At 44.6% G+C, this 19,642-nt stretch overlaps 1 protein-coding gene across 8 annotated transcripts in view; it reads right to left on the bottom strand.

Annotated features, from left to right (window-relative positions):
* The window catches only part of HIVEP3 (HIVEP zinc finger 3), a 204,550-nt gene that overhangs the window by 69,151 nt on the left and 115,757 nt on the right, over positions 1–19,642 (bottom strand). For 4 of the 8 annotated variants that reach the window (XM_032448947.1, XM_032448946.1, XM_032448948.1 and 1 more), the window contains one exon: positions 10,024–10,118. The exons of 3 other annotated variants lie outside the window; for them this stretch is intronic. The gene's annotated coding sequence lies outside the window, so the exon portion shown is untranslated. The remainder of the gene's footprint in view (positions 1–10,023; positions 10,119–19,642) is intronic. One more of the 8 variants, XM_032448949.1, reaches the window with a different exon arrangement.

Here is a 19,642-nt window from a genome sequence, read left to right as displayed (position 1 = left end):
ATTGAAATCTAAGGACTCATCATTACAGATCCCACAAACCCTTTTGAGCAACCACAGCCTGAAATTCGCACAGCCTGTTGACAGCAGGTTTGTCTTTCCCTGCTGCCCATGCTCCTGCCCAACTGCCTTCTCTCCACTCAGAGGGTTCCAGCCCTGGAAGCGATGCACTGAGTTGACCAGCTTCCTAAGTGATGTAATAGGGATAGAAAAATAATGCAGATAAATACATGTATTATTAATTCTCAGAGTGAGGATATAAATTTATTTAACGGGAAAGAATGAAAAGATGACTGAGCTTGGAGGGAATGCTGCAAACTTTGTAGGAAGAAAAAAATCAAGTCCCGGACACTGTTTGCTTCCTTCCTTGTCATCACAAAACGCCCCTGTATGCACATACAAAAATATACCTTGTCAAAGTGAAACGAGCCAGTACTTAATGGGAAGCAGAACGGCTTGGAGTAAATTTCCAGGTGACTGACCTCCTATTAACAGATGCTTCTTGCGGATGAATGCAAATATTTAGGTAGGGACCCCATTGGCACTGCATCCACCTATTCCTGTTTTTACCTCTCCAACCTGTTCCTCAGGAACCCACAGCACCAGCCCACCCTGCAGGAAAACAAACAGCAGGGCTTCCCACATCTCCTCTACACCATAGAGCCTTCATTCTTTTAGATCACCTTAGAATAAAACATCAATCAAAACCACCCAAAAACTCCCACCAAGGATGCAGCTGGACCCAGTATTTACTCTGCATCACTGTTTCCAATGGAATCCCAATGGGCTCCCAATGGGCTCCCAATAGGCTCTCAATGGGCTTCCAGTGGTCTGCTGTGGCTGGAGTGGACTGGGCAGGGGAAGCTGTTCCATCTCTTAGTATTTAATTGGCTACTGAAACCCATCTGATAAAAGTAGCTGCAGATGGAACTGGTGGGTTGAGAGGGAATGCTGAGAGCTCCCATTTTTGGGGAAAATTCATAGCTTACTCCAAATCATAGAATCATAGAATGGCTAAGGTTGGAAAGGACCTTCAAGATCATCCAGGTGTAACTCCATGCTGTGGGCTGGTTGCCCCCCACCAGATCAGGCTGTCCAAGGCCCCATCCAACCAGGCTTTGAAAGACTACAAGGATGGAGCATCTACACTTCTAAGAGCAACTTGTTCCAAAGAAGCTGTAGATGTCCCATGCCTGAATGAGTTCATGTCAAAAGGAATGGGGACTTCTGCACACCTTTCACCATCTTCCTACATGGATATCCTGCTCTTACATCCAGAGCCTGCAGAAATTACCCATAGCACATCAGAGCCATGAGCAAAATGACATCTTAATGCAGATCAGGAGAATGAGAATGCTTCAGTGACACCAAGTTCCACTTTCTAATCCTATTAGACCTTATGGAATTTGCTTCTAATAGCTAATTAATTGAGAATCAGCCAATTGTATGTACATTTATTATCATCTTTCTAACGAAATAAAGTGTGGCTTCTGTTTAATTAGAAATGAGCTCACACCTGTGGCCACAGACACTTTTAAAACATCTTTCAGCACTTTTCAGCTGAGCTCAGAGTTGGAACGGCATTAAGGAAACATCATGGAGGTCAAATAATACTGGTTTCAATGCATACAAATATTTTTCAAAGCTTGGTCTCACATCCCTACTGAAGAAGGTTAATATATCTGTGCACAGACAGGAAATCTGAGATTATACTCCTTCTGCTTAGTACAGGGTTCAAGAGAAACCTCAGAGGCTTCAAAATGCTTGTTTGATGATGTTTGTTAAAGACTTGTCTTTGGCAAGAAGGATAAGGATTTTCATTAACACTTCCACCCTGGTGTTGGCTTTTTTTGTTAGGTTGGTTTGTGTTGTGTTTTTGTTGTGTTTTGTCTTATTTTTGAAGCAGGTCACCTTTTTTTCTAAGAAATTAAAGCAATAGACCTTAAACATGCGGAGATTCTAGATTCAATAATTACTTCAGCTACTCATCCAACAACCTTCTGCCTTGTAAAGCCTCAGGAGAAAGAATTCCTCAAAACCTGTACCCAAGATGAAATCTCCTATAGGTTAAGCTGCTCACAGATCACAAAATGCCCTCGTTACTTTAGCATCAGCAAGACATTCACTGTCAAAGATCACAGCAGGCTCCATGTCAGAACTTTAGATCAAGTGGTCGCTTAAAAGAAACAAAAAGAAAAACGAAAACAAAAACAAGGTTCGTGATGGTTGGCAAAATGGATATCCAGCCAATGTCCTTCTTTCCTCCTGGCTATGCTACGTCATCATAAGAAACAGCAAGAGAGGTCTGTGGCAGCGCTGATACCCTGGTGTTTGTCAGACACTTTGGTCAGACTCAGTCAACCTCCTGCCAGGGTGGCTGCAAGAAGAGCAGCAAGAATGCCTTGCAAAATTTCACCTACAAAGCATATCACTGAGCCTCTAAGCAGCATCTTTTTGGATACAGGGCCTCTGAAAGATAGCCATGGTTGTTACCTCCACCTTTACCTAAAGGTAGTTTAAATTATGTACGTAAAGTTATTTTTGATGGGCTAATGGAAACATGTATTAGAAGTGCCCCATTCCAAAGCACCAAGCATAGTAATGAGACTTCCGCCTCTGCCTCAATGTGCCATGAAATGTTTGTAGATAAGGTAAGCCTGGAATTGCTTCAGGCAGCAGGCCATAGGGGCTGGCTTTGTCTCAGCAGGTCAGTTATAGCAGTACCAGCATAAAATGGTGGGGGACTGGTTCAGAAAAAGGTGATGGGTGAGACTTCTGCTTGCCCCCAAGCAGATGGCTCCAGTCACATCTCATTACGGAGATCTCTTATTAATGTAGCCAACAGTGAGGTCAGGATTGGAGGAAGAGTTCACAGCTTTAAATAGAGCAAGTAACATCGTCAGAAACATCCGGTCAAGCCATCAGCCACTGCAACCCCAGGGCAGGTCAACAGCACTGCAACGCTTGCAAGAGTGAGAGAGAGAGGAGCATGAGAGTGAGCATGAGAGGACAAGAGCTTAGGCTTCCCCCAGCACTTTGCTGTTGGCCATGGAGCCTCATTCCTCTGCTCTCCAGCTGCAGCTCCCATCAAGAACCTCAGTGCACACCTCCAGACACAGCCCACCACCCTCAGCCTTTCTTCATTGGAGAGGTGCCCCAAGCAACTCAATGGTCATCTGGGCAGGAGCCCTTCTGGGGACCCTGAAATGTTGACTTTGGCTTTGTGCCTTGCAAGAACCAAACCTGAAGGTTAAGAAGAGGGTTTCAGGAACAGAGACAAAAAAAAACATTCATCCAAGAAGGAGGGAGTTCTATGAATTCAAGCCTGGATGCAAAAGTGTTAAATGAAAAACAACACTAACTGCGTGATAATTCCACAAGAGCTTGTTTGTCTTCACAGTTGGGCTCTGAACAGCTCACAAACCAAACACTGTGACCAGCGGAGGCTACGTGGGCTATCCTAACAGCGATGAACTGGTGTACAGTAAGTGCAGAGTTTGTTTTGGGAATTCCTATTCTTAGTTCTAGACAAAACAGCAGAAAACATAAATGCTGCTACAGAGAGATCATTGCAGGAAAATGATTGCATCACATTTAAGGTCTTTGATTTCTTTGGAAGGAGCATTTCCAGGAAGATTACAAGTTTGGTTTTCAACAGGTGATGCCGTGATCTCATGTGGTCTTCAGAGACCTTCAAATATAAAGATCAGAAAACATCATAATAAAGGAAAGCATCTGACCGACTGCTCAGCACAGGCTGAGAACTCTGACACATCTACATCAAGATCATTACTTTGACCCTTAGCATCCCTTACAAAAAGTGAAACCAGCCTTGATTTAAAGACTGCACATGATGGCAGACAAAGCAGTTCTCAGTGAAGATGCTCCACTGACAGACTCTGCTAAGATTCTGTTCCTGTTTTCTAGTCTCTGTCTGGCTCCAGGGCCCAAAGTCTGCATCAATAAAATTAAATAGGGTTTTTTGGGGGGTTGGTTTTGCTCTTCAGTTAGAAATATCCTGTCTGTCACAAGGTCAAGTACGGTTCTCCACACACCCTCCCTAAAACCAGCCATATATGTTGCAATTCCCCACCCACAATTACTATTTGAGATCTACGTGGGGCAAGAGAAACATACTTCAAATTCTAGACCTTACACAAACCAAAACACAGAGGATTCTTGGAAACACGCTTCTTCTCAATCAGCCTTCTATACATTGAACATGAGCTTTCTAGCTCCAACTGGTTCTGTGGTCTGCAGGGCTGACTGTGACACTGTGGAACAGCTTTTGGTGAGCAGCAATGGTCAGGAGCCAGAAACCCATCATAATTTTCTCTGGCCATTGAGACCTTATGGGGTTGAAGGTCAATGGGATAAAAAAAGGCATTTCTATTCTTTGCAAAGCAGCTGACATTCCTCCAACAACAAAATACATTTTTCTACAGCACCAAGAGTTATATTATTCTTAAGTACTACAATCAAGAAAAGGACTCTTTTTTTTTCCCCCTTAGCAACTGCAAGGCCTAATAACCACAGAGCACCCATGACCCCACACTGAATGCTCTGCAACCCTGCAGTTCCCCTCCTGGCTCCACAGTGCACATCCCAAGTATCGATGCTCTACATGCCAATGTGTATAAAGTTCTGTTCCAGTTACTTAAAGCAACAAGAACTTCTGCAAGGTTATTATAGCAATTTAAAAAGTAAACTTAACATGGGAAGCGAGGCTGGTTCCACCTGGTTGACAGATTAAATGGAGCCAGGATGCTCTCGCTATTTCAGGATAGACTCAGGGCAGGACAGGCACTGAGACCAGCTCAGCCCACAGCACTGGTTTACCCAAAGACACTGTATAAATATTTTGCTAGGCTGTAGAAGGAGGAAGCTCCCCGGCCCCATGCAGCCATGTGTCACGATGGGTTCCCAGGCACAATGCTCAATGAAGGCTATTATGGGGAAGGGTGTTTATTTCACATTGCAAAGTGGTTGCCAGAACACACAATCACGCATCTTACCCAACGGCCCCGAGGGCTGCCACAGAGAAACTCCTCTCCGAAAGAGAAGGAGACGATTATGTTGTGATTAACTCTTTGGCAGCAGCACTGGAGCATCCTCAATCCCAGCACTGCTTAAACACAGAACAACATGGGGGGGAAAAGCCTTTAATTTCATTACAGACAGGTGAGATCACAGCTCTCCTTCTCGGTGATTTCATCCTTTCACTTGCTCATCAGCTTTGATGTTCCCCCAGTGATTTCCTTCCCTTCCTGGGACAAAAGGGCTGAAAGGGCTGCACTGTAGTAGCACTAACCAGGGCAGATCTAATCATCAGCTGAAGGGCTGCTGGTTTGTGATGTTGTTTTGTTTTCTTTTCCCCCGAGTATTTAATTTTCACTCCAACTGTCATTTTCTTAATGATGACAAATGAAGGAAACACCCAGTTAAAAAGCCTTGTCCTTGTAAGTAAAAACACTGCTCAGCCACAGCTCGTGTCCCACTGTGCACGCTCTTCCTTTGATAACAGTTCTAATTTGCTTTAACTGTTTTATTTGCTCCGGGGTGAATGCTGTCTTTGAGGCAGCCTCTCCTAAAATGCACAGTAAATGCACTGTAAATAGGATCAGAATTAGCCCCCAATTCAACCCCCTGCTCCTATCCCAACTGCCAGTTCAAAACTGGACAGTCTTTCTGATCCCAGAAATAAGAAATTATCATTCCCCTATGACAGCAGCAAACACAGGATCCTGCAGAAGCATTGTATGACAAGCTGACAGCAGAGCTGCACCCAAACGTCCTGTTTTGCCTCCTTTATCATGATAAGCTTCTTTTTCCATTCTAAAGAAGCACGCTGTGAGCAAGCAGTGATACTTTCCTACCACTTCCCATGCAGCAGACTTTCCTTTCCTTACTGCTCCTTCCAGAGGGGAAGCAGGATTGACAACTGCTTTGGTGTGATGTGCTGCAGATTAATGCTGCGTGGAGCTTGGCATGGTGACAAGAAGCCAGGAGGTGCCACCAAGATCTCAGTGGTGTATTCATAGGAGAAGGCGAGGAGGTGGAGGTTAACGCACGCTGCCTTCAACATGGCTGGCATTTGTATTGCTGTCCTGAAGGTGGTAGACTGAAGATCACCATTCTTGAGAAATCTGGTGTTTCAAAGGCACTTGACTTCAAGACAACCACTCTGAGATCCCATCACCCTCATGGATGTAAGAGACTTGTGGTTATCAGCATTTGTTTCACAGTATCATAGAATTGAGTTGGAAGGGACCTTTAAAGGTCATCTGATCCCACTCCCATCCGTGAACAGGGAAACCCACAGCTCCATCTGGGTTCTTTGGTCCAGCTTGACCTTAGGTGTCACCAAGGATGGGGTATGTACCACATCTCTGAGCATCTCAGTAGTCTGTTAAAAGGATTTGAGATATTCCTGCTCCTTGGATACTTTGGCTCTTTCTCCTTGCCTCTCATTCACTCCTCAATCATCTCTAGAGCACACTAACTGCAGGAGATGACAGGTCTTTGCTTAGGGCAAGAGGTTTCTCTGTGAGGTGTTGAGGTGGCTGGCTGGGCAAGGAGAGGCCATGACATAGCCCAACAAAGACTCATTCTTCTTAACTTTACAAAGAGAACGAGCCTGACCCATGTGCTCCAGCAGAGAAGCTGCTCCCAGCCCAAATGCTGAGATACCTGATGACAGTGTGGGAGGGCAGAGTCATCTCCTGCTTTCTAGATATCTCTGTAATGCTTCCTTTCACCTCACCTCACACCATTGGCTCTTGCACTTCTCCCCTGTAGATATGAGCTCATGCAGTAAGTTTTAAATCTTCACCTTGTTTCCCAGAGAAACCGCCTCCTTCCTCACTACTCCCCTTGGCCATTATTTGTCACTGAATGGCATCAACTCTCAAAAGCACTGTAGGATGCTCTCCATGTGCAGAATGCATTGTGTTAGCTACCAGACACCTACAAGAAAGAAAGCTTATCCTGTGTTCAACATGACACTTCAGCCCTAAGGGAAAAGCCAGCTACCGTAGAGCTAATGCGATCTTCTCAACTACAATCAGCAACTCACCAATGTCGCCTTACCCTGGGGTAGGACTAGTAAAGCTCATCTTCTTTCTATGAATCATCCTAAGAAAACAGCCACAATTAAACTATAAAACACTGCTGTCACAACGCCAGCTTGTGTGGGACTTTATTTTTAGAAGCAGCTTAAAATAGAGTGTTATTACCTGGTTAAAAACATTGCCTCTGTGTTTGGGGGAAGGCTGACACAAAGGTGACACACGTTACCATGCAGAGGCACTTCACTGCATGCACCAGGAAAACCTGAAAATACAACATGTATGGACCCCTGGCATGGATGGTGCAGGCTGCAGCTGGCTCCTGGTACAGGGAGATGAGGACATCCTTACTCAGCTGTCTACCAAAACCCACCATGGATCATCAGATCTCTTCCAAAGCCAAATCTCTGTCTACCCTGAACCTTCTCGTGCACTTTGCCTTTCCAAGAGAAATGGAAAAGTCATCAATGGTGACACTGTTGGATTCCAGGTAGATGAAGTGCGTAGGATACAAAAACAACAGGTTGGCTGTGAAGCCAAGCAAGAAAAGAAGAGCTGAATTAAGATGGAAGGGAAAGCGGGTGTTCAAACCTTCCCATTTAACTGACAGAGGGACAGACATCTTAGGAGGGTGGGGGGAAAAAAGGTCTCATGTTCAGGGTTATAGAAACCCAAAGTTGTCTTGATATTTTGATTGAAAAATTCACTTTTGAGCACCGAATAAATGCAAAAGGAAAACAGAGGGATGAATCTGATGGAAAAGTGCCTCATTTGTTCGATCCTGCTCTGCAACTTTTGCTCTAAGCAGACACATGTGGGCAAGCACATATGTGATGCCCTGCAGTCTGGTGATGTGAAAATCTAAACAGCTCTTTAGAAATGGAAAATAGCAAAAGAAAGATGCATTAAAAGAGAGAGAGAGAGAGACAGGAAAAGCAAGTGGCTTATGCAAGTGAGAATGGCTATGATTTTGGGTGAGACACACCAGTGGAAAATTACAGAAAGAAAAAGCTGTGTGTGAGATGGGGCAAGGATGCAACACAGACAGCGGTCTGGGTCCTACCAGGAGATCAAAAGCAGAACCAGGCTGCTACCAAATGGGGGGAGATTTGGTATGAGTGTTGAAAAAAGGAGCAGTAAGAGAGATGAATTTGGGGTGAGGACAATGCATGGGGGTAGCGGGGCCACCCCTAGATGGGTAATATGGGGATGGTGACAGGAGATGGATGTAAGAGGAGATGGAGAAGCAGCAGCTGGGTCTAAGTGATGGAGGAAACATCATCTCCCTCAAAGCCACAGATTGATACATTGCACCACGTGAATGAAACCTAAAATATTACTGAAACTCTTTGAGGTTTTGAACAAAACTCTTTAGACGTGTTGCTTTTATAAATAAAAGCCAGACAGATAATAATTAATCTGATTAGGGTTACTGCAGTGGTAGGAATCACTGACTGCTACAGTAAGCAGTTATTTTCCCCTGCTCCAGAAAGAAATCCCTTTGTGCACCTGCTTTTAACACCACCATGCTAGATAAAACATCCACACATAATTCAATTACAGTCAGGAGAGATTTCATCCACTCAGTGAAATGCAATGAATAAACACAAAATCATTCACATTATGTCCTCTCTATGGGGATATTTAAGGCTTTTTCTCCCATAGTAGATCAGCTTTATGTAGTTAGTGTCTTGAAAACAACACACTGCAAGTCTGTGTTCACAGAACTCCATTTCTTCTCAAGTTCTCCTAACTTTGGGTAAGACACAGATGACAGAGGAGGGGATGAGAAATCAGCATCTCTCAACCAAGCTCACTCTATGAGCTTAATGCAAGTGATGCTCTTCTGTGCCTCAGTTTCCCTCTTCGCAGCACACAAGTGGTATTTCTGAGCCTGTGACACAGGGGCAGGAAATCCTCATTCACATCACACCATTCACATTCACATCACCCTACTCTGCCCCTCTGTCAGTTAAATGGAGAGGTTTCAACACCCGCTTTCCCTTTCATTTTAATTCAGAGATGAACAACAAGAGCTGATCCAACTTAAACTCCCAAAAACAGCAGATGTCAAAGAGGAGGTGAAGTATGAAACCAAGAGCTGCTCTGACAAACACATACATTCATGCAGCTAACAGCTAAACCCAGCTTTATGCCCTTCCCTTGCAAGGAAACAAGACACAACCTCTTGTCTGAGCTCATTTGCTGCTGATCACCTTTGGGCTCCCTCCACTGTTTCTGCTTTAATTTCTGATCTGTTGAATGCTGACTGCTACAGAGACATACGCACTGTCTGTGCCTTCTCTTTGTGGTCTCTTTGGGCACCATCTGGCTCAGCCCCTTTCCATTATGAATACAATTTTGGTCTATACAGCTCCATTTATGAGACTCCATGGAAAACCGTGAATCCTGGGGTATCACCCTTCATAGAACCACAGAATCACTGAGGTTGGAAAAGACCTCTAAGATCATCCAACTATCCAATGTGTCCCACTAAACCATGTCCCACAGCATAACACATAAATGTTCCTTGGACACATTTGCCATCACCAACACTGCGGCTCTTTAACCACCAACTGCTGCACAAAAGGGGTGTGAACAGAAGGTGGGTTTTCCATGAAGAAGGCAGGAGAACAAAAATGCAACAAACACTCAGGAAAAAGCCAATGTGCTGATTTTGTGACAGCACAGATCTGCTCTTTCAGCCTCCCAGCCCTGCACAAAACCCACACTATTCAAGCATCGCATGGGAAATCAACATATTTCTCATGACAAAACATCTAAGGGGCTGATAACATCTCTCGCACTGGGACACAAATCTCATCATCCCATGGAGCCTCTTTGCTTTTTGTACCTCTCACAGGGCACACACAGTGCTGGACATGGGTGTCCTGGGGACTGTCCAACACAATTCATTGTTATCAGAATGGGTTGCAATGACGGAACACGGTATGCTTACTAAAAGTGCGGCTGATACCAGGCTGGGACGGGCTGCAAGTACTTCGGAAGCCAGGATTAGGATTCAAAATGGTCTTGGTAAGGAGTAGAAATGGTCTGGAAAAAAAAAATAAAGAGAAAAAAGAAAAAAGACAATTCAGGAATGACGGGTGAACAGTTACCAAGGCAGGAATAATCAATGACAAGTCAAAGGGGAAATAACTAGCAACCTGCAAGGATCTTTATTATTATGATATTTAGTTATTTATTCTTAGGAAATGGATCTCAGGATTCCAAAGGATCAATGACAGAACCAGAGCTGGATGCTATTGGGTTGCTGCTGTATGACCAAGCATCACTCTGCCATGCGCAGAGACGGATACTGCTCACCAGATACACAAAGGGAAGCACTATGGAAGTCCTGATAGCAGACACTGCGTCTCAATAGAATTATAAAGGAAGTCCCAGTGTGGACAGCAAGAATGATGAGAGGCCATGGAAGCACAGACTGAGAGTGGTGCAATCTCAAAAAGACTCTTGGGAAATATTAAAGTATACTCAACAGAGGTCTAGCTTGAATATCCACAAATGCTTTGCTTGTGGCTGTACATAATAGGATATCACACTATTCACATCTTTGAACAAACCTGCCTTCCCACGCAGCATGCAAAATATTTGTTCACAGGTGAAAGACTGCAACGTGAGTGCCAGAAGCCCTAATTACTCCTAAGGAGGAGTAACCTGCACAGAATGAGATGGGTCTGGAGAGGGAGAGGTTGGGTGGGTGCAGCCACTTCTAGTAGTTGTTCTGTACCTCCCACAACCTGACAGGTTGTTCTAATGCAAGGGGCTTGCATCTTCCTACTGTCATGCTGCTCTTCTACTACTCAGGCATCTCTAGTTACAAAGAACCACCAAAATGCCACGGGAATAAGAAACAGCCTCGTGCCTTGCTGATGCATAAACACTTCAACAAGTCTGTGACAAGCTGAAGCTCCAGGTTCTATCCCAATATTGCTGGGGAGCATCCTATGAAACAGACAGGTTTCCACTGAAAAACTGTGTCAATCTGAACTGAGAGGCATCTGCCCCATCCGGGTTGTGAACACAGAATATCAGATTAAAAGGAAAAAGGGGGAAAAAAAAAAATGCAGCAGTTCAGACACTTGAGATAAAGCAGCTTTTATCACCCTCTCTAACGAGGCCACGTGCTTTCTATCTGCAGGCAATGACACTGTGCAAGCAGTTTGAACACAAATTACTAATTCATATCCCTGCCACACACTGAGCCAGGGGAGGGTCAGGGCTCTGCTGCCCTTCCCCTGCTTCTGGAAGATGGTGACGCTGCCATCAGTGCTGGGAGGTCACGGCTTCAGCTGCCCTATGGCAGGTGCCTTCATGCAGGGAAGGGCCTTATTTTGTGTTAAATAATTGTTTGCAAAACCAATGGAAAAAGAAAAAAAAAGAAAAAAAAAAAGCCTACAAACATGAAAAAAAACAAAACAAAAATTCTATTTGAGGTTTAAAGCAACTTTGTAAATCATACAACTGCTCCAGCACAGAGATGTCTGCAAACCTCCTTCGCAATGGCTCACAGCCATTACAGATCACTGAGCGCTGCTTTTTGACAGAGCTATAGCTCTGCTTTGCTGCTGCTGCTGGGACATCTCATCTCCCCAGCAGCGCTGCATCCCATGCAGACACAGGTCATGATACTGCCCATTTAATTGAGAAACTGAAAGCACTTCAGGTCTCTGTGCAGCAGCACTGAACAAGTAGCGATGCACTGCTTCTCAGGGGTGATGCAGCCCTGACTTAGTGAGTTTCTGTCACCGCTATTCCTCCTCTAAGAGGAAAAACTTAATATTAAAACAAAATCGGCCATTTCTGTGCTATTTCACCCAGCTGACAGGAAAGAGCTGGAAAGAACCATTGCTTCTGAGCTTAATTACATCCGATGCTTCTGAGGGTGAGGGAGAAGAGTACTTCATGAGCCAAAACCAAAATGTTAATATATTATACTGCAGCAAGAACACAGCAACTTCAAAGCTTCCCCTCCCTACACCCTCAAGTGTGAAATCAGAGATTTTTTCCCCCCAGTAATGCTTTTTGCTCATTTCCTGCCTGGCTCTATACTCTCCTAACAATGAATCAGGGCTAATTAACATCAGTGTCAAGATTAAGATCATGTCTAACAAGGACTTTCTTGTCATCTTGTAGGGAATTAAACTAATGATGGGCTGACCACACTGCTGACTTGGGCTAACACCCTCCACCCGTGGGGAGGTGGTGATCCCAGGAGAAACCAGTTTGCCCTTGAGCACAAATCCCTGCTTTTGGGAAACGCAGACCATCTCCTCAGGTTGGTTCTTTGTTTTCCACACACCTCTTATAAATCCATCCTAACCGTTTATTTTCACATTCCTAGGGGAGAAGCAAGAAGCCATACAACAGTCTGAAGCTATGGTGTGAGGTAAGCGAGATGAACTTCAAGCAAGGAGAAAAAATGAAAAACAAGTCCAGCAACACACGCAGTTCTGAAATCAGTGATAAGCACCTGAGAAGAAACTTTACCTGGATTCCCCTCCCAATATAAACCTCTGACCTTATTAGGTACCATACAGGTCATAGAATCACAGAACCATGGAATGGCTGGGTTGGAAGGGACCTTAAAGACCATAGAACCATGGAACAGCTGGGTTGGATGGGACCTTGATTCAGGTCACTCATCAACTGAGCTATGAACTTTCATGTACACCGTATGAGCAAGATAACTAGAAGGACTTGTCTTTCTCATCCACTGGGCTATTGCAGTCCATATCAAGCGTGTTCAACGAAAAGGTGGTATGAAAGGGCTGGATATGCTCCCTAGAGGAGACACAGACAGCCCAGACTTCACCAGGTAGTGCTGCTATGGCCATGGCTTCACTTGAAGACCCATGGCAAATCATCAGCCCACCCTCTTTGCTCATGTTTTGTGTACACACACATAAATGCAATGTTCTCAAAAGAAATCTTCTGCTGCCAAGCACGACACAGTGTCTACAGAAGTTCCTCCAGTTATTGTCATCCTCTGCTCAGCCCTATCAATAACAAGAAGAAAATGGTTCATGTGGCACATCTCTGGTGCTTGTTGGCTTCATTTATATGGTGTTTTAAAAGTTTTTCAAGGCGTTAAAAAGCAAAACCATTGCCTTCATCGTAAAGGATGAACAAAGAAGCAAAGTGAGGCATGGGTATGCACTTTTTGACACTTCTGCAGAGCAAAAGCACTCTGCTGAACCAAAGGAAATGGGGTGAGACTATGAACTGAGATTGAACCAGCAGTTCATGGGACTTGAGACAAAAATCAGTGATAGGAAAGAGGGTCAGAAACAAAACATTCTCCTTGCAGAACTCTGGTCTGCACCATGTAAGTAGTTACTGTGAGTAAAAACAATAAGATGGCCAAACTCGTGTTCTAGGCTCATTAGGCTAAAAGACCTTTGCCTAATTATGGTCAAGAGAAACACATCTCTGCATTGTATGTGCTAAAATGCCACAGTAGGTTCATCTTGCTGGTCAAGAAGCTCCCATATGTTTGCAATTGCTCTGTGCTACTGCTCACATTCTTTAACCTTCCCATCTGAAGGACAACACAAAAGCAGAACCTTCAGCACCGCACTCAGGGCTGATAAGTGATTTTCTATTCCACTCATCTCACAGACCCTGTTTGTACAGAGCAAAGCTGGGCCGGTTAGTTGGTTGGTTTTATTTTTCCTTACAGCAGAGGGAAAAAAGTAACAATTTTCTTCTGTGCACAGAAGTTCTGCTGTACTTTGCTGGATGACACACCGAAGAACCACAACTGCACAACCCAGAGGAGACATAATGGCTGATGTAAACGGAAAACAGTGCAGCAAAAGGAAGTCTTTCTGTAAGGCAATTACTTTGTTCTTTCAGGGGCATTTTTTGGGGGGAGGGAGGGTGTCTTCTTTCCATAGAAAGTTTCCACTACTGTTATTTAAATGAAACTTGCATGTATTTTTGGCCTCAAACCTATCAGTTTGCATAGCAGGAACTCTGCTGAAAGAGGAAAAAAACAACATATAACATATAACTGTGTACGGTTCCCAGGTCAGAAACCTGGAGAAAACAAGAGGAATTCCCAGAAACCATCAGCAAGTCGTTTTCTTAAACCCAAACATGGAAAAGAGCTCAATGCCTCATACAGCAAAGCCACTGGAGATGCTGTAGGGGAAGGCACAGCTGCAAGAATGTGAGAAGTGCAAATGTCCCTGCATAGGTACACAGGCCTTCATAGGATGGGACAAAGCCATGCAAGGGTAGAAATGAACAAACAGTGGGAAAACTCTGCACCAAGAGTTATCCCATCACCTGGAACCTCTCAAGGCTGGACGAAGCTCCCTGCACTGTTGGGTTGGAAACGCTGCTGATCTTCCCCACCATCTCCACTGTGGGCTCCAGTAGACACAGACATAGGGAAAAGTACCACCATGGGGGCAGAGCTTCATTTCTGGTTATCACTCCAGATGATTTGGGGATGTCTGTGCTTTACTCTGTGAGTGCAGGTGGCTGCATATGAAAGCAGCTTTTGCTTCCTGGCACTGCACAGCAATGCACTGGCAGTGTGCAAAGCACAGCCTTGCTGCACAAGCCTTGCAGTCCACCTTGCAGCCGCCTAAAGGGGTTAAATAACATAGCGAGTGCGGGTTTCTGGTGGAAAAATGACTCACAGGAAGGATGGCAACAATGCGCTGCTATGAAATATTAAACATAATAGGTCTCATGGCCCCAGAATGAGAGAATAAGAAACAAGGTAAGTGGACCTGTGTCTTTCTCCCGGTTCTCAAAGTCACTAATGGCCCTCTGGGTTTCTGAACAGATGTACTGCAGGTACCACATTTTATTCACTGCAAATTATTGCCTGGCATTTAATTAAAATTTTATTGTGGTGATTCCCATCAGCTCTCTCCACAGCACCAAATGGACTGAAGAGAAAAGTGGTTCTTTGGAGTCGATGAGCCCAGTTCGTCAATAAAGTGCCATAGATCTGAAAGAGGGGGGCAAAAAAAAGGCATGTGGTGAGAGGTTTGGTTAATTGAAGGTTTTTCCACTATATGGAAGCCCTGTGCAGCCATTCCTGGCACTAATGTCTCATCAGAAACAGCTGAAGACCAGCCATGGATCATGCTGTTTGGTTTGGCTTACTGGGGTCATAAAAGATCCCTTTAGGAAAGAAGGAAGTAGAGTTCCTATAGATGGAAGGGATGAAGAAGATCTATCCCATGAGAGTGATACTCAATCCATGAGCCAAACAACACAGCCAAGGAAGGAAACATCCACAAAGCTGATGCTCCATAGCATCAGACAATCTGGTTTGGGACACTGCCCCAGAAATCTCACTATCCTACCACCAGTTGAAGTCATTCTTGATCCTTCAAAAGAGCTGTAAAGAGGCCAAAACCAAGACCAAACATTCTTAGCTGCCCATGCAATTAGGAAAAAACTGCCCTCCTGGCACCTGCAAACATCTGCTGGAAGCTCTGAAGCAGCAAAAGCAGTTTCCATGCCAAACTGTGAAGTCCTAAGAAAAACAGAGGCAACTTTTCTCTGTCCACAGCCACCAAGTAATGGAGGAAAAAGAGACTTCACCATCATCAGCACTGAGGCCAGAATGGACTAACACCATCATCTGCCCTACAGCTCAGAGTATTGGGAGAAACTCAGCTCTTTGGGCTTATAATAAAGATGCTCTGAAAATCTGATGGCAGCACCTCAATGGAGTCTGGGGGGTTAACACACAGCACAGCTCTGCTCCAAACAAAGCTGCAAACCCCCCTCCTGAAGTATCTAGTGATGTTTTTCCTCCCCACACAACTACTCTGGGAAGGCAAGGGAGACAGAAGGAGAATGATGGATGCAAAATTAAAAGCTCAATTAATAATTAATTGATGAGGTCATCAAATTGGACGGATCTGTCCATTTTGCTTTCTCTGCTCTCCTGTTAACCAGGCCAATGGTGGCTGAAGTGCTCCTGGAAGGACCATCATTCCTGCACACCGCTGTCCTGGGTGCCATATAATCAATAGTAATAAATCTCTGCTGAATGCCATAAAGACTTTAGGAGCGTTAAGCAAACAGAATGCCTCCAGAGATCCCAAAATAAAGTGAGAGGAGGGTCTAAGTAACTTATTAAGGTAATCATTAAAATGCATGCTTGTAAAACATCAAATATGTATAGCACAGACAAAACCTCCTTTCCTCTTTCCGGTATCAGCCCCTCCACAAACGAGAGTGAAAAAGAGCACTCTTAAACACCACCAATAAAACACAGCACAGGAGAGCTAGCAAGCCCACTGCCTGAACACAACCCTTTTCTTTCCCCTATACATGCACATTTCCTCTGAATTTTGCTTTCAATGATAAGCTCCCTGAAAATGGGGCTGTTTTTTCTGATATGTGCAATTTCTGGCATGGGATGGTTTGGTTTGTGAATAAGTCATAAATGAGAACGACAAGTGCTCTGACTAGAAGAGGTTTGTCCCATGGTCGATGTATTTATTGCAAGGCTCATAGCATCCTCCAGAGGTGGGCTGCTAAACCAGGTGACCTCATGATGCGTTCCTTGCAGCAGTGGCATAATCCAGCCTCTAGACTGGGTCAGAGTGATAACAGCCTCCCGGTATGTGAAAACAGAGGAGAAGTATGGTCTGATCCCCAAATCCTGACCCCAGGAACAGGCTGGAGGTGGCTCGATGCCACCAGCACTGGGTCTATTCCAGCCCCTGAGTAAAGGGAGCCCTTATGAAACGCGTATCACAGCCACTTGCTTAATACATTTCTCCCTAGAAGTACTTACAGATTTTCCTTGAAGAACCCCCAAGCATAACAGTTTCCACAGTGATTACAGAAAAAGCAGCAGTGCCAGAAATAACACTGCTAAATGGAAAACATCCCCTGCACTCCTCTCGCACACGCACACACCCATGGAGCACGGCGAGACGATTCCTCGTGGCGGCCGATACCGCCCTGGGCAAACGCAAACAGAGAAGGGAATTGACTCAAAATATCACCTTCTGATGGCACACTGAGTGCCCTCAACATGCAACAACTTGCCCTTGAGTACAGTATAATCCATGATCATATTCCACGTGGAATCCATGACCATATTCATTGCTTCCCAGCGATGACACTGAAAAATTCTTTGCCTAAATGTCCATTTTGGATGCCATGCAAAGAAGGAGGAAAGGAAGGAAGGGGAAGGAAGGGAAGGGAAGGGATAGAAGAAGGAGGATGACAGGAAGGAAGAAGGGAAGGGAAGGGAAGGGAAGGGAAGGGAAGGGAAGGGAAGGGAAGGTGAACAGCATCCAGCTTTGATTCTCTGTGATGCGTTCTATGCTTGACACAGCCAATGGACACATCCACAGTCAGAAGCTTCCAGGACAAACACTGCCATAAAGACCCATCTCAGTTCAGCAGGAATGGGATTTGAAGACTCCCCTTACTTACTCGATTACTTACTTATGTACTCGATTGCCTTCATTTCTGCCTGTTTACTTAGCAAACTTTAAATGCTGCTTTAACATTTTGGCATAGCATTTCCTATCTGCTGAATAATTCTGATTAATGCAAATACGAACACAAAGTATTTCCTAACGTTGCACAAATCCCCACCAGTGGATGACTGATCAAAACGTGAAGGTAGGAGACCATGTCTACGGCAATGACTTACAGGCAGAATCAAAAAGCAGCTATATTCCATGGAGACCGTAAGGCAACCAACACCTCATCTGGGACTTTCCCTTCGCTTCTTTAAAGACCTAAAACCTGCATAATGTATAATAAAACCAACACTGCAGGCTTTTTCTTCAGCAGAAAAACAGCACAGCGCTGCCTTAGGGTTACGAAGAAAAGTTTGGTTTGGCAATTATGGTTTCAGCCTTCCACACTTTGCTCTTTCTGAACGCAAATGATGCCATTTGATGCAAGGTCAGAGAAGGCAGCAAGGTGTTCATTTTAATGAATGCTCCTCAAAATGCACTGGAATAGGCTGCTCAAGGAGGCTGTGGATGCCCCATCCCTGCAGGCATTCAAGGCCAGGCTGGATGTGGCTCTGGGCAGCCTGGGCTGCTGGTTCGTGACCCTGTACACAGCAGGGGGCTGAAACCAGATGATCCCTGTGGTCCTTTCCAACCCAGGTCATTCTGTTGTTCTATGAAAAAGTTATTTGCAGCCACTCACAGCAGCACAAAGCACTCAGAATATTATTAGAAATAGTGTCCATTTACTTCTACTTAGCATTTTTCACGCTGGTGGAAAAAACTCTGTGGCACTTTACAAACTGCTGCGGATGGAGTGTGGCAACGACCCTGGGAGGGAGAGAGAATATTTTTAACCCCATTTTACAGAAGTGGGAACCGAGGCACAAAGAGATATTGGCCCGAAACACTTGTGAATTCTTACAGGACCCCTTCCAGCAGAGATCCTCTCTTCCAGAAGAATCATGCGCTTCTTCCAAGCTACAGTGATCACACTGTTGTGCCCCAGCCAATTTTCTCATGTAAACACAGTGGTGAAATGGTGGGCAGAGTAGTTTCTCTATGGGTTTTGTTAATATTAGCCTGAGAAAATCATGAAGGAAATACCTAAGCATGGCATGCAGGTTTGGGGGAGGTAATTAAACGCACAGCTTGACTTCCCTTCCAACCCAGAAAACTTCATGTTATTCTGTATCTATCTATAATGCTATTTTTGTACTTGGGTCAGGTCTGACCTTCCATTGCACTGTTTGGTCCAAAAATCAAACATCCCGTATCTTCAAAGTTAAGCCAGTTTTGTTTCAAACACAACCAACACTCTATTTACATCTTTAAAACAAGCAAAAGCCCAACAGATTTATGGTCCACTTGAACACACACGGAAAGGTTTTATCCTGTCCTTCCTACCCTGATGTCCCCTACAGGTGTCTCCCAGTTTGGACCAATACTTGAGCTGGGATGTCAGGACACTTCACTAACTCAACTGAAGAAATCCCTTCAATATTTCTACTTTTGTCAAAAGGAATCACAGCCAACAGCCCTTCCAAGGAGAACCATTCTAGAAACACCTTGCAGTGCTCAACCTCCTGGAGGCTGCATCTGCACGAGGACCAGGCATTGCCTCCATCCTTCAATGCTCATCCTCCTGTGGGCTGCATCCTTCCTCATTACAAGCCATCTGATTACCCTTAACTTGCTCCTTTCCAAGTGTCGTGAAATATTTAGATGCTGTACTAAGGGACACGGTTTAGTGGAGAAATATTGGTGGTAGGCAGACTAGATGATCTTGGAGGTCTTTTCCAACCTTAGCAATTCTATGATTCTAACACCTGGTGTGTCCATAAACCCTCCAAGGGGGCTTACAATACAGTGGCAATAGGGTGGCACCTGCAAATAACTGTCCCATTCCCAGCTGAGCCCACAGAGCATCCTGCAGCTGCTCATGTGTTACAGGTGGTGGAGGCTATTCCAGTGCTTACTGAAACGTGTGAATTAAATCAAGCTCACTTTTTTGTTTGGGTGGGTTGTTTTTTGGGTTTTTTTGGCTTATTTCTATTCACCTCATTTTAGCTACACTTTCAGTTTTTCTACATTCTTAAT

This window comes from Coturnix japonica, chromosome 23, assembly GCF_001577835.2.
Source record: "Coturnix japonica isolate 7356 chromosome 23, Coturnix japonica 2.1, whole genome shotgun sequence".
NCBI lineage: Eukaryota > Metazoa > Chordata > Aves > Galliformes > Phasianidae > Coturnix > Coturnix japonica.
The sequence above is the reverse complement of the archived record's forward strand: the minus strand, read 5'-3'. Positions and strand labels throughout refer to the sequence as shown.